The following is an 8,942-nucleotide window of genomic DNA, read 5'->3' on the forward strand; positions in this document are numbered from 1 at the left end:
CAGCGGGGTCCGTGTGCAAGGAGGTGGCCCCGCCCAGCGTCCAGTGCAGTTCCAGGTTGGGCGGCAGCCAGGGTGGGGCCGTGTCTGTGTGGACCCCCACGGCCGCCAGGGGGCGGGCAGGCACTGTCGCGGTGCCACCCTGGGTGTGCCTGTGAGCGTGCGAGTGTGAAAGACGCTTGGGACCACTGGGTCCCAAAGCCACACACACAATCCCTCGAGGCGATGACCTTTGGATCGTCACTCCCTGTTGGGCCTTGTCCCACCACGTTGTCACTGTTGGGGCAGAGATAGGGCACTCACACCCAAGGTCAACTGCCCTTCACTCTACACCTGGGCCCCTCCTCAGCACCGGGACCGGGCACTTGGGGGTGAGCAGCACCCCGCCCGCACCCACTCGACGCCATCAGCCCCCCCACTGCGAAGACCACAGACGCCCCCAGAAGCCGCCAGAGGCCCCCAGGCAGGACCACCCCCACTTAGGGAATCAGAGACACGCTGAGGAATTTGTGGGTAGGAGGATATTATGGCCAGGAATTTGATTCAGACCCTTGCTGGGCAGAATGTGCCAGCCCCAGCGTTCGGGAGAGAGCGTCCTCACAGGGCCACTCGTGTTTTCACAAGTTGGAGTGGGTTGGACTGCAGTCCCCAAAAGAGATGGTGACAATCAAATCCCCAGAACTGTGGGCATGGGGCCTCCTGGGAAATAGGGTCTTGGCCATTCATTCAATCAGTGCAGGGATTTTGAGGTGAAGTCACCCTGGATTACTTAGTGGGCCCTAAATCCAGTGACAGCTGTCCTGTAAAAGACACACAGGGGAAACCTGGCAGAGAGAGAGAAGAACACGGGAAGGCAGACACAGAGATTACAGGGAAGAAGGCCACAAGCCCAGGGCCACCCCGGGGCCCCCGGTGTCTGGGACGACGGGCAGGCAGGATGGGCCTCTGTCCCACCTGACCTGGGATTTCTGGCCCCAGAATTGGGAGAACATAATCTTCTATTGTTTCAAGCCACCCAGTTTGTGACCTTTTCTTTCGGCAGCCCCAGGACACTAATACATAGCCTACTGAGAATTAGTCATGGCTCACAAAATTCACCTGTTGAAACATGCAGTTCTATGAATCTTGACGAAAGGATATATTTGTGTAATCACCACCATAATCAAGAAATGAAAAATTGTATCGCCCAAAAGCCCCCTTGCGCCCCTGTGCAACCAGCCCTTCATTCCGCCCCAAGGCCTCCCCAGGCAGGCACCCTGCTGGTCCCTAGAGCCTTGCTGTCTCTGGGGCCTCATGCAAGCGGGCGTCACGGTGGGTGTCAGGGCTTCCCTCACTCAGCATAAGCCAGTTGAGATCCCTCCCTGCTCTTGGGAGCATTGGGGCTTGTTCCTGGTCACATTCCCCACAGGCCACCAAAAGACGCACCCCCGTTTTTATCATCCATGACCAGTGGAGGGACACCTGGGTTGTGCCCAGTTTTGGGGGGCCCAGTGAACCGGGTGGCCAGGCCCACATCCAGGCAGGTTTTTGCTTGGACAGGGGTCTTCATTTCTCTTGGATGAAACATGTCCACGCGGCAGGGCAGCTGGATTACACAGCAATTTCTCGGCCACCATTCTAAGGAGCTGCCCAACAGAGCTCTTAATGCCGCTGAGCTGCGCACTTAAAAGCTGGTCACAATGGTGAGGTTCTTGTTGTGTGTCCAAGGAAAAAGCTGTATTCTAATAAACATCCCCTCCCGCAGTGTCCCCGTGATGACCAGCTCCTTGAGCGTCCCTCCAGGAGATCTGGGCAGCCCACACAGGCCCTTTCACTTGACACCTGCCGGCACTCCATGCACAGGAATCCATCAAGGGCTCCCATTCTTTGGAATGAGTAGTGCTCCACAGCTGGGATGGACCAGGGGTTTGCTGCTTTCCCCAGGGGACTTCTAGGGTGTTCCCCTACCCTTAAGGGGCAGCCCCAAGGTCCCGGTATCTCCCAGGTGGGTGAGTGAACGTGGGAGGGATTCCTTGATGCTTTGGAAGATGCAGCCACTCTGCCCTTTTTGGGAACCGACCCTTTCATCCCACCAGCAATGAGCGACAGCCAGGTTCCTGGAACCTCTCATTAAAAAAAAAAAATCCTGGTTACACACAACACAACATAAATTCACCATCGTAACCATTTCTGAGTGCATAGCTCAAGGCATGAAACACATGCGTGAGTCTTGCAGCCGTCCCCACCCTCCTTCTCCAGAACTTTCCATCTTCCCACACTGAAGCCCTGTCCCCATGAAACACTCACTCCCTGCCCCCTCCCCCAGGCCCAGGCCCCTCCACCCACTCTCTGTCTCTGTGGACGGGGCTCCTCCGGGGACCTGCTGGGACGGGGATCAGACGGGGTCTGCCCTTTGGCTATGGCTGATGTCGCTGAGCACAGCGTCCTCGAGGTCCATCCACGCTATGCAGGTGTCGGGACCCCTTGGTTTTCATGGCTGAGTAACATCCGAGCATGTGGATGGACGCCTTGCGTTTATTCACCTGTTGATGGGCACCTGGGCATGTCCACCCGTGACTCTCGCATGTCATGCTGCCATGCACAGGTATCTGTCTGTGTCCCCGAACTCGATTCTCGGTCGTATGCCCGGGGTGGGGCAGCGCAGTCAGAGAGCAGCTCTGTTTAGCTTTTGAGGACCCACCAACTTCCCACGGCGGCTGCCCTTGGGGGTGCTTCTGACTCATGAGTTTGGAAACATGGGAAGGAATTACTTTTTTTTAAATTATTATTACTGTATTACTGATATGCACTCTTATGAAGGTTTCACATGAAAAAACAATGTGCTCGCTATTCACCAATGTTATTGTGTCCCCCCACATACCCCATTGCACTCACTGCCTATCAGTGTGGTAAGATGCCAGAGTCCCTATTTGCCTTCTCTGTGCTATGCTGTTCTCCCCATGACCCACTCCACACCATGTGTGCCAATCATAATGCCCCTCCATCCCCTTCTCCCTCCCTCCCACCCACTCTCTCCCCCACCCTCCCCTTTAGTAACCACTAGTCCCTTCTTGGAGTCTGTGATTCTGCTGCTGTTTTGTTCTGTCAGTTTTCTTCATTGTTATACTTCACAAATGAGGGAAATCATTTGGTGCTTGTCTTTCTTCACCTGGCTTATTTCACTGAGCATAATACCCTCCAGCTCCATCCATGTTGCTGCAAATGGTAGGATTTGTTTCTTTCTTATGGCTGAATAGTATTCCAGGAATTACTTTTTTTGAAAACTTATACCATCCCAGAGAAACAAATCAGCAAGTTCCAGACTGTGGGAAGCTGAACAGTAAAGACAACCATTTTCATGCACAAAACACCAAACCACAGAAAACAGAGAGAGAGAGACAAGAAGGTGAAGATACAGATTGCAAGAGGCTTGGGAGGCTCAGCTATGCACTTATCTGTTCCCATCAGGGGACCGTGGGTCACCAGCATGGACTGGCTCACCAGGGCAGCACCTGCCGGGACCCTGTGGGCATTGGCAAATGATGGGTGAATGAGCACATGGCTGAGTGTTCAAGGGTGCCCTGGCCTCAGGAGGGAGGGAGGGATGCTGCCCAGTACCACCTGTGCCGAGCCGGCTTACTCAGGACCCTGTGTCTGCAGCCCCAGCTCTGGGGGCTCACACCTCCCTGGGTCTCCTGGGCCCACCTATGAGATGGGTCAGCCTGTCCCACCTAGGGTCCCTGGGGCAATACTCCTGAAGGGGCAGGGCAGATGGCCAACCCCACAGGAGCGGGGGTCCCTTATAAGGGTCCTAGCTGATGGGGATCTTTGGGGAGCTGTCCCTGCCCTGCCTAGGGCTCTCCTGTCCCTGAGGCCCCCCAGACTCAGATGTACCCCTCCATCCGACCAGAAGCGGGTGATCAGAAGCAGGTGCCCTAGAGGGGGAAGCCAGGTCAGCAGGCCCCCTGCCTTGGGAACATCCGCCCCTTGCTCACACGGGCCTTGGGAGCCAGAGAGATGGGTGGTCTGCTGAACACAGTCGGGCCAGTACAGAACTGAATTCTGGGACAGCATGGATACAAGACTCCATTCTGCAGTCGGGGAAACTGAGGCACGAGGGAGGCTGGACCGGGGGAGCAGTGATGAGGGACCTGCCGTCTCGGTGTGGCCAGGCCACTGTGGCCTCGTTGGGGTGGTCTGGAGCCAGTGGCCCTAGGCCAGGGCTCATTGCTGCTCTCGCAGAGCCAGAGTAGCTTCCTGCACTCCCTGGGGTCTTACCCCTTGTTCTCACGGCTGCCTGGAACACTGTTACCCCAGGGACCCACCTAATTCTCCTTAACTCATCTAGGCTGTAGCTTACCGGCCACCCCTCAGAGGCACCTCTGCGGACCCTCCTGGCCAAGCACCCCCCACCCCAAAACACACACAGCGCCCCCCTTACCTCGATCCTCAGGATCCCCTTGCCGGGCCCTCTTTGAGATGGGCATATGAGCGTGCTGTGCTTCTGACACGCAAGCGTGTGCAGGTGTCACACACAGGTGTGCCTGCCTCTCCCCACCCGCCCCCCTGGAGAAACTGCAGGAGGCCCCCTCCCCTGGGCCACCTGAAGGGTGACGTGATCATAGTGGTTGACACACGCTGACCTGAAGGTCACCACCCACTGGCTTCCAGGCTGAGGTCCAGTCTCTCTGATCCCCCAGTCAGCACAGGAGACTCCTGGGTTCAGAGAGGAGGAGCAGGCGTCAGCCAACCTATTCTGTCAAGGGCCAGAGAGCCAGCCGGTAGTTTTGGCTTTGCGGGCCAGGCAGACTGTCAAGACAGCTCAGTGTGTCGCAGAAATAACTGCAATTGACACTTAAATGGGTGTGGTTGTGCCAATAAAACTTCATTAACAGACACTAAAGTGGGAATTTCACATCGTTTTCAGGTTTTCTGATTTTTTTCCCCCACCACTTAAACATCTAAAAGTCATTCTCAGCGCAAAGAGGGCTGAATAAAGACAGAAAGCTGTCTGCACTTGACCTTCGGGCCAGAGTTTGTTGAGGCCGCCTGGAGGACAGCCCCTAAAAGGGGCCCCATATCCCACTTCCTGGTGATGACGTTTCTGGGTCATCCAGTCCCTTTGAGGGTGGGCAGGACCAGTAGCCTGTGGCCGAGGTGACAGGGTGACGGATGCCAGTCCACAATCAGGTCACCTTACAGATGACTCCATGTTAGCCCACTGGGTGTCCATACTCCCCTGTGGGGCTGACAAAGTAAGAAGCCAAGTTGTAGAAGCCCAAGTGTGGCCGAGGGCAGCCTGGAGTCAACAGCCAGCAGGAAACCAGGACCCCTCATCCTATAACTGCGAGGGAATAAGTCCTTCATCAGCCAGAGAGAGCTTTGCAGAAGACCCATCCCCAGCCGAGCCTGCTGGCGAACCCCCAGCCCTGGCCAGCACCAGCATTGCAGCCTGAGCCGAGCATCCCACTGCCCTCGGGAACTGGGGCATAATAAACATGCGTGCTGTTTTAAGCCACTGTGCTCGGGGAAATGTGTTACGCAGCAACAGCTAGCTGATACAGGCTGGATGTAGTGACCACCCCACCCGCAGTTGTTCATCCATCCCTCACTTACTTCACACCCAGCCTGTATTTATTGAACACTCTTATGTGCCACTCATTCATCTATTGGTGCTGCTGCCCCAAGCCCTCCAGGGGTGACCAGCCAGCTCTGCCCACCAGGGGTGTCTACTGCCCAGGGCCACCGCTCCTTCTTCCAGTCCAGTCCAGGGGCCTCACCCCATTGGTTGACTCCATATGACCATGTGATCCCAGCTTGGCTAATCAGGGCTTTCCATTACCTGGCCACAGCAATTGGTCTGACAAGGACATGTGACTGAGGTTGGGCCAATCAGATCCTTCCCTGGAATTTTTGCTGCGTTTCTTGGGGAAGGGATGTTGACCTTCTGCTGGGCTGTTAAGTGGATGGGGAATTTGGTCCTGGGGCCACCAGCCCCATCATTGTTCCCCGTAAGTGTGTAGACTATTGAGGAAAAAGCCAAGAAAGAGGATGGCAGAGTCAAGACATGGACAGAGAGGTGAATCTGTGACACTGAGGGTCCTGGTTCTGGCTGAGCCTGAAACCAGATGGATTCGCGTGTCTCAATCCGGGCAATTCTGGGGATATTTTTGGTTGTCAGAAATTGTGGGTCCTCCTGGCATCGATTGGGCGGGGGCCAGGAAGGCTGCTCAATACAAAGAACCATCTGGTCCCAGATGTCACCAGTGCTGAGGGGGAGAACCCTGAGTTATATCTATCCCTGGACCTTTCAGTTCCTTGAGCAAAAAATTCCCATAAGAAAAAAAAAATGCCAGTCTCAGTTTCAGTTTCTGTCACTTGCAACCCAAATATTCTAACCAGTTTGGGAGATGAGACTTATGCAGGGGGTTTGGCAATGGAAGCTGCAGATAAACAGCCTGGGTGGGCCTCATGCCCAGCAGCATGCACCCTGGCAGGAGCAATAACAAGGCAGAGGCGCAGGAGTCAGGCTCTATACTTCAATTATTTTTTAATAGACTTGGTTTCAGATCTATACAAAAGCTGCAGAGAGCATGGTGATTTCACACAGAACTGGCCCCGACTTTCCTCTTTCTAAGCTGTTAGCACATTACATCCTGTAGGATGTGTCATTGATACACTATTATCAACTGAAGTCCTCTGTTTCCCTCCCCCACCCAGGTTTCTTTACATTTTTCCTAGTGTTTGTTTTCGGCCCCAGGACCCCATGAGGATCCCACTTGCTGTTCAGTCACCTCATCTCTTTAGGTGCCCCTGGGCTGTGAGAGTTTCTCAGACTTCCCTTGTTTTTGGAGATGGGACAGTTTCAAGGGGGACTGGCTGTGTATCTTGTAGGACGTTCCTCAGTTGCAGTTTGTCTGGGGTTCTTAGGGTCAGACCAATGTGATGGGTTTTGGGAGGAAGGCCACTGATAGGTCTTTCTTATCCCCCCACCACAAGGTCCCTGCTGTCCACATGGCTGACCACTGTCTATGGCCACGGAACTTCTCAAGAGCGGGCCCTGGTGCTCAGAGTCAGGGCTCTGACCTCATCCGATAGCGTGGTTGCAACTTCAGGAACCAAGGACAATCCAGTGGGACATCTATCTCCGCGCGGATTGCCAGGGTTCACTGTCCTTTTCTTCTTTTTTTTTATTTTGGGGAAATTCACATACCATACAAATAACTATTTTTAAAGAATACAGGTCAATGGCACTGAGAGCAGGGACATGGTGCAACCACCACCTCTCTCTAGTTTCAAGACATTTCTTGAAAAAATCAAGTCACTCTCAGCATTCACCCCCACCCTCCCCAGCCTCTGGCACCCACAGGCCCACATTGTCTGTGGCTGCGTGTGCTGTGGACATGTTGCAGAACTGAGGTCACAGGCTGCCTAATCTTCTGTATCTGGCGTCTCACCGAGCACTGTGGGTTCAGGGCCTGTCCACGTGTTGTGTGTACACGTGTGTGTGTATCTGTTCACCTACTTCAGCAGTATTTGGGTTGCTTGTGCTTCTTGGTTCTTATGAATTTGTCTGTTTTGTAAATATTTTCACCATGAAGTCCTTACCATACCCCAAGCCCCATTCAAACTGGTCCTCAGCAAATTCTCACAGAAACCCTCCAAGGGAGGCACTGTGATTATCCGCATTTCTCAGATGAGGAAACCAAGACACAGAGAAGTTAAGTAACTTGCCTGGGATCACACAGCCACTGGGTGGCAGAGCTGGGATTTGAACCCATGAGCTCTTAGCCCCCATCCTCTGCCCCAAAGCGCTGCTTTGCTGGTTATCCTTGCAGCCCTGGGGACAAAGGAGACCAATAGGGGAAGAAGAAACCCCAGACCAGCTCCCATACCTCTTCCCCAATTCTCACCTGTTAGACCTGATTCCCCCTCTTGCCCCCCAGGTTCTGATGGGGACCTTGACCCAAAGCTGGGGAGTCTGATTTCTTCCTAAGCCTGGGGGTTGGAAGGTGGCGGGATCCATGAAGTTCTCCAAATGTCCCTGATGCCCCTTAGGAGCCTGGGCCCCTCACGTGGCCTGGACCTGGACGTGACTCAGCCGGGCCCTGGCTGCCCTGGAATGTCCCTGTGGGGCTGGGCAGATCCAAGGCGAAGGTTCAGGAAGTCCCAGAACAGGTGACATCGATGCTCTGGTCTGACCACTGACTCCACCCGGCAGGACAGCCTTGCCTTGCGTGGTGGTTGGGGGTTGGACCCTCACCTGGCACTGGTGGGCAGGGACACTCCTGGCAGTGCCCCACACTGTGGCTCCCCACGCATCCCGGAATGTGCTCTGTCCTTGGTGTGGTCCTGGTCCCAGGAGGCACCTGACAAATGCCTCCTGGACGGATGTGTGGCCCCAGACCAGAAGGCAGCCTTCTCTGCCTTCCCCCGCCCACCTTCTGGCTAGCCCCTCTGCCCCTGCTGCGTCTCCGCTGTCCAGAAATCCTCCACCGCTCCCCGCTGCCCTGGGGACAAAGCCGAGTCCCCTTCCGACATGGGGTTGGGGGTGAGTACTGGGTGAGGGGGCATCCCAAGGGTCCTTTCCCCTAACCTAACTCTTCTTCAGCTCAAGCCTGGCTCATTGGTGGCCCTTGATAGAAATTCAAACTTTGGCTCTTTCGGCTTTGGGGCAACAGCTCAGCCTCCTCCAGCCTCGGTCCTGCCACCCGACGAACCTGAATGGGGCCCCTCTCCCCACCCCATCCGGCACATGCCGGCAGATGGAGTGACCTTCTGATGGAGGTCCCGCCATGACCATCCCACTCCATGACCTTCCATGGCTCCCTACGGCCCCAGGACAGAGCCTCCAGGCAGCTCTCTAGGCCCCTGCACCCACCCCCTGGCCGGGATCCCTTCTGAGCTCTTCTCCCTGCCAGCCCTTCCCCTTGGGTCCCGGCTGGTGGACTCCTGGTCCCCCTTCT

This window comes from Manis javanica, chromosome 13, assembly GCF_040802235.1.
Source record: "Manis javanica isolate MJ-LG chromosome 13, MJ_LKY, whole genome shotgun sequence".
Classification (NCBI taxonomy): Eukaryota; Metazoa; Chordata; class Mammalia; order Pholidota; family Manidae; genus Manis; species Manis javanica.